This window comes from Rhagoletis pomonella, unplaced genomic scaffold (genome assembly GCF_013731165.1).
Source record: "Rhagoletis pomonella isolate Grant_MI unplaced genomic scaffold, Rhpom_1.0 Rhpom_scaffold_00006, whole genome shotgun sequence".
Classification (NCBI taxonomy): Eukaryota; Metazoa; Arthropoda; class Insecta; order Diptera; family Tephritidae; genus Rhagoletis; species Rhagoletis pomonella.
Genome location: NW_023458560.1, coordinates 69,852,480 through 69,859,505, shown reverse-complemented (window position 1 = coordinate 69,859,505; position 7,026 = coordinate 69,852,480).

The following is a 7,026-nucleotide window of genomic DNA, read 5'->3' as shown; positions in this document are numbered from 1 at the left end:
AAAAAAAAACGAAATCTGATGAAAAAACTAAAAGAGATAGGAAATCAAATTTTAAATATAAAAAAATATAAAATTATTATTATTATTATAAAAACAAAAAATTATACTTTTTATGATAAACATGTTAATCAAAATATTCTCTGAAAAAAACACGTTTAATGTAAGATTTTTTAAAATGTATGTATTAATTCTTCCAAGAGCTAAACTTTCTGTTAGGATTTATTTTTTTGCAAAGTAAAAATTGTATATGTTAAAAAATTTCCTGCGGGGTTTCTCTCTATTAAATACGTATACATGTATGTATGTACTCCAACACAATCTTTGCATTGTGTAGGTCGTTCGCACACGATGCACCCCAAATGCCAAAGTTTATAGACGCTTTGGAATTTTAGCATTACTGGCCCGCAGCCAGCAGCCAACACAAAAGCATCTGGCAGCAGCACCGCCACCACTGCACCGCAGCACTCTAACAAATTGTTTAACGGCAAACGCCAAGCCATGGCAGGTAACCAGCCACAGTTATGTGGCAAGCAAAGCCAACGCATGCAGCTAGCCAGCCAGTGGCGTCTGTTAGTTAGTCGCTAGTCGGTGATCGCCAACACTTATATAGATATGTACTACATTAACCAACATTAATATATACATAAGTATGTATGTACATATGTTTGTATGTAGTTATCTACCTACTTGGATTATGCAATGTTGCACGTTGCACTACGACTACCAACCTGCTGACTCTGCCCTGTTGACTGCGAAAGCTTGGGAAACAAGTTTTTGCACCGCATTGCACATTCTTTAGCCGCGGCAGGCGGCGGCAGACAGACATTCAGTCAAACAACATTCAAATGCCGCCAATAGGCTCAAGCAGCGCTTAATAGAAACAACAAGAGCAAGCAACAAAGACAAGCTTACAAGGAGTAGAGTTGTCGAACAGCGGCGCGTACATACTTACATACATACATGCCGTGAACAGCTGTAGGCAAGCGTAGCGCATAGAAAAATTAAAAAAAAAAAATCGAAAACTATGAGAAAAGCAACTGCATTTAGTTTTAGTGTTAATGCTGTAAATGCACTTTTATGCTTTTATGTGTTGCTGCTGGTTCATCCTTGCAAAGGCAAGCAGGTTCCACTTTTTCTTTTGGCTTTGTTCGCATGCAAGTTTGCGCAGTTTTTCGCATTCCATTGCAATGTTATTTGTTGTGGTTTCTTCTCGTCGTTTTGACTTAACGACTGCTGCGTTGAGAAAATGCATTTTATTTCAAAGATATGTACATATGTATGTGTGCATATAAATGAAAGCAATTTCTTTAATGAACTAATATCCGAGTCAAAATGGCATGCAAACTACAACCAATCATTGGATTAGACTAATCATTGGAGTACAATTGTGGTGCTATGACTGGCAATTAAATATTTATCGCCTTCGATGGGCGATGTTTTCGCCAGATTTTTTTTTCCTGTTCTACGGTTTATCGCAGGGACGTTTCTTAATTATGAGTTCTATGAAAAAAATTTATATTTAATTATTATTATAGGATTTTAAAATTTGTGATCAATAGCTTCGTCCCGCCGATAACCATTTATTTTTATTTAAACCTTTTGGTCCAGTCTTTTCATCAACAATTCACGTTCATAACTTCCAGTGACAATGTCAGCGCCAAGCCTTCCGATTTTGTGTTTATGACCGAAACTCCACATTTTTTTCATATGCAGCAACTATAAATGGAACTTCTCTAACCTAGCCTACATATTTTTTTTTCAATTTTACTATTACGATCAAAATTAAGAAAATCAAAAATTCCCTATACAAAATCTATGAAAAATACATTTTCCGGAAGTTTATATTTTTTGTAAATTTTTTCGTGTTTAAAAAGATTCTTTGGGCAGAGAAAAACACAACAAAAAAGATATTTCAATAGGACGATCCGTTCTAGAGTGCCAATCAAAAAAAAATCAATACCATGAAAACTTATTAGAAAAGCGGTATCGCGTTTTGAGTATGTATTTCGATCTGTCAAAAAAAAAATTAAAGACAAAAATTAACTTTTAATTCTAATAGAAAAAATATGATCACAAAATTATGTACTTTTATTTTGTATCAATAAAAGAATAAAACTCAAAGTACAATGATTTTTTTCTGATCACAAAAAAAAACTGATAAAATAACGATTATTTGAGTTCAGAGCGAAAAACATGCCATTCGAAAAATGAGTTTTATTTTTTATCAAAATATTTTCTGAACGATTAAGAAAAATCCAAGTGTAATTATTAATTTTATTTTCATAGATATCAATTTTTAAATCGATGGCAGATTTATACAGGACATAAAAAACATATATATGCATATACATACATACATATATTAGGATGGTTCTTAAATGTAGGAAGCAAACTTTTACATCAGATTTCCTAAGTCTCAACCCCTACCACCAGAAGAAGAAGTTGGTCCCGATCGTAGTCGGTTAAGGCGTGACGCACAGGAGTCAAAGTTCAGATTACCCTATGAAGGCGTCTTAACCGACTCCAACCGGAACTAAAATTTACACATTTGTGATATCTTCGACTATGTTAGTATCGATTTTGGGTATTAGATGAAAAAATAAAAATAATTTTAATTTTTTGAGTCTCCATAGAGGAATCTGCACCTTGGCCCTGTGCGACACGTCTTAACCGTTTCCAATCGGCACCAACATTTATATGTAATATATTCAACTATGGTGGAAACGACGATGTCGGTGACAGTGGTATTGCCGATTGAGGGGGTGAGGCTGAAAAACATCCTTCACTTGATTTCAAGGACCGACCTAATATATATTTCTAATCGAAGCTTTTCTACGATAAAAGTATTTGAAAGCTTTTGATTTATTTTTTTCGTTCCCGGGTTTATATTCAATATACGATCTGCCTGATGGTTGTAGGCGCCTTAGGATCAACGATACTTGGTGTAGTGTAAAGGTATGTTCATAATTTCAATATAATGACCGGCGCCAGCATTGCATACCTTCTGATTCAGTACATTTCTTTTTAAACTTGTTTGGAAATTACCCACAAGGGCAGCCAGACATATTAACCAGTAATAGTACTTAGCAAGTATGTATGTAGGTAGACATAAAAGACAAAAGCAGCAAATCAAGTAACTTCTAGGCACTTGCAAGTAACTAATGACACGCATGACACGAGCAGTAGGTGCCTGGAATGCCGCATGCATGGCCTTACCTGACTGACTGACCAACTGGCTGCATACACTGACTGACTGACCAACTGGCTGCATACAAACATCGGTTGGTTATTTATCCCTTTGAAAAGTCAATTTGAAAATAATAAAATATGATTGAGTGTGTGCTCAGTCGAATTAAATAGAGGAAGTGTTGTTGTTGTAGCTGTTGTAAAGCGGAAATGATATTAGTGCGTGTTCTAAACGAAAAGGGCGGCAAATGCATTTTTATTCTCCAACACTTTAGTCCACCAAATACAATTACGAGGCGCTCGTTAGCCAATGCAAGGCATGCAATATTTTTTAAAACAGAAAAGTAAGGGAAAAGGAGATTTAATAAAAAAAAATGAATACGGTGAAAAAGCACGAAAGAAATCGGGAATAAAACAATGAATATGTATGTACATATGTATGTAATTGAAAATTCTTCAAAGGTGCGTTGGCTACAGCTGCTGCCCTTTTGCAGTTAGTTTCCTCAAACACACAGTTGTTTGTGTTCCTTCTTACTTTTTTCCACTTTACTAACAACAACAGCAAAAAATGCATTCTTCTGCAGTTCATTCACTGCAGCGCTGCATAAAATCAGCTGAAAAGTTAATGGCCTAGTGCCGGGCTTCGCTTCATCGCCACAGTTGTGTGTGCTACTCCACACTCTTCCTTTGATTTGGTTGATTGGTTTGGAAGGGAAAAATGCACGTAAAAAGTACTTATATACATAAATGCAGGCAGTTTTCTCTAAGCGGCGATTGTTGTTGCTGTTGTTTGTTATGGGTAATCTGTTAAGCAGGGATCACACGATTTGTACATTTGTACAGGTTGGTACATTTTCACAATTAAAGAGTGGTGTTGTTTGGAAAGTTGTTATTGAAATGAATTCATTATTTCCAGACCACCTATTTAAAAAAAAAAGAGTCATTTAAAATAGCGATTTAAGCAAAAAATTAACTCCCTGAAGGGAAACCAATAAATATATTCCAAAAAAAAAAATGCAGTTAAATAATAGGGGTATTCACGACTCGGTGCATACTGTCTCCGGATGGTGCATATATAGCATAAATAGCGTGATTGGCTAATTTTCTTGTTGTTTGAGCACATGAAACAACAACAAAATTATCCAATCATGTTATTTATGCTATCTATGCATCATGCTAGATAGTATACACCGGATCGTGAATACCCCTATTGTGTTTGAAAAGATATAATAGCTCTGATCCAGTACTCCATGAACTTACAGGATTTTACACGAAATATCAGGAAGTTGCAGGAAAAATGTTCCCGTACTCCAAAATCCTGTAAATGAGAGCGACTTTTGGAGAGTTGTGTAGAGAATGAAGTTGCAAGATTTTATACGAACTTTTTCTTCTGGTAAAATCATGAAAAGTGTCAAGCAATCACTGGTTGACGTTGTTACAGGAAAAATGGTTTTTTTTGTTCCCGTACTTTTTGTTGTTACTCACTTTTTACTCTCACTTCAGAGAGTAATTTTGCTGTTTGACAGTTTTACAGGATTTTTGACGAAAAGTATTGGATCAGAGCTTATATGTAGTATGCATTGGATTTTGATCCCTTACGATGAAAGAATTGGGTACACTTTACGATTTAAGTTTTCAATTAATATGAAGCGTACGTTTTATGTAAAGTTCTATACGACTTTGTGCTAAGCATGTATTTTTACAAGCTTTTATTTAACTTGCTCTGTATGTATGTATGTATGTACATATGTATGTATGTATGTACATATGTATGTATGTATGTATGCATGTAAGTATGTTTGTTAGGGGCAAATCTTGCAATAAATTTTTGACCTACTTCCCGATGACTTGAAACTTCACAGTTGGCTCAGAACCCAATGACAATACAATACGAAAGAAGAGTTAGTCCGATAGGTGGCGCAGGAGTCGAGATATTTGAAAAACCCGTATTTATAGTCTGATTTGGTTCATATTTGGAAAGTATATTAACTACATAAAAAAAATAACTTCACTAAAAATTGTTGGATAATCTTTGCTTAAAAAGCTTTAACTAAATAGGTCTAATAATTTTTACGGCAGGTCGAATTTTCCAAACTTTCTGATAGAAACAATATTGTCACTTTTCTATGCTAGAAATTAACGAGGAAACTTTTTTTGGGACATTTTTACCAGGGTCGTGAATCGGTTTTGAACCGAATTAAGTGGTTTTGATCCGAACCGAGAATTGTATCACTTTCCCCAATTTTTTATATTTCTTTTGTTAATATCATAATTGTCATATTTGTCCCTCCAACTTCCTTTTTACGGGTTAATTTGAACTCTTTTTTTATAAGAAAGAACTAAAGGTCATTTTAAATGGGACATTTGACAACTAAAATGTTCTATGAAACAGAAATATTTGGCCATGGAACGAACTAGTACTCGAAAACTATACAAACTCTACTTGTCACTTCTTAGTCTAAGCATTCAAGCAAAGGAGTATTAGCATCGGCTCTTTAAATGCAAATGAAAATAGAACGTTTAGTATATGTATGTATGTATGTACATATAGCAACATCAACATCCGCTTGAAGCGATCGAGCCAAACAGCTGATTGGAAACAACAAACTTCAAATGGAACTTTGGAAACCCGATTAAATGACTTGCTGTAAACGCTGATGAAGCAGAAAAATATTCACACAGCCAAGAAATAAGAGATGTACAATGAAATCATACTCAAAACATCATAAGAAAAGGGGAGTAAAAAAGCAAGGCAGCTAAATAAAAGAAAAAAATTAATAAAATTTAGCAACTCAGCAAAAGCAATGCTGCACAGAAATCAACGAAAAAAACTAGCGGCATAAACAAGTTTCAGCCAAATGCGATCAAAAATAAAAAGGAAAACAATAAATAAAAACTACAAAACCAGCAAACGGTCATCCCGTCATTGCAGTCGTGGGCAGCAAAGTGAAAACAGAAACTGGCACAAACGAAATAAAAGCCAAAGTTTACAACAAATAAGAAGCAGCTGATCAACGTAACTGCATACAGAGCACAGCGCCAGAGAGCAGGTAACCAATCTAACGACTGAGAAGAGAAGCAGGAGATGACTCCGCCACTGCGCCTGACTGCACTTGGCGTTCGACTAAAAGCATAAATCAAAAATACAAAAATACACAAATTTGTATGGCATAAAAGCGAATGCGCGCCGGGTATGCAATCAGCTTGATACTCATATATGTATGTATGTATGTATGTACATTAAGGTGGTCAAACAAAAAGTTTAAACTGTAAAGCTCTCACCCCTAGGACTTTTTTAAATGGAATAAAAAATACTCGTTTTCTACGAAAAAAAAATACATGAAAAACTTCATGGGCAGTTCTAAATATAATTTAATTTTTTTACAAAAATATACGGAAATTTTGTATTCCACCTCGAAAATTCCTAGGGGGTGAGAACTTAACATTTTACACTTTTTCCACGCAAGCATTTTTTTTAGACCACCCTAATGTGCATACATTCAGCAGCAACGGCAGCAGCGTTGGCGGCAGTGAGCATAATGACAAGTGGGCCATAATTTTATTAAAGTTTGTATTACTACTTATTATTATTATTGCCTTGCCACTTTGTTGTTCTTGCTCTCGCTACTTGCGACTAACGAACTAACTAGCAAGTTGATAATACATACATACATAGTAAATTTTTCGTATACTAAATACCAAAGTAACCAGTCCAACGCTACTGCTTTGTATTTGCCTGCCAGCGCGCGCAATTTTTCTCATGCTCCAGCTGCTACAACGCCAGCATTTATTGTATGTACCTGTGGCTCACCTTTACCACTACACGTTCGCTTTTTATAT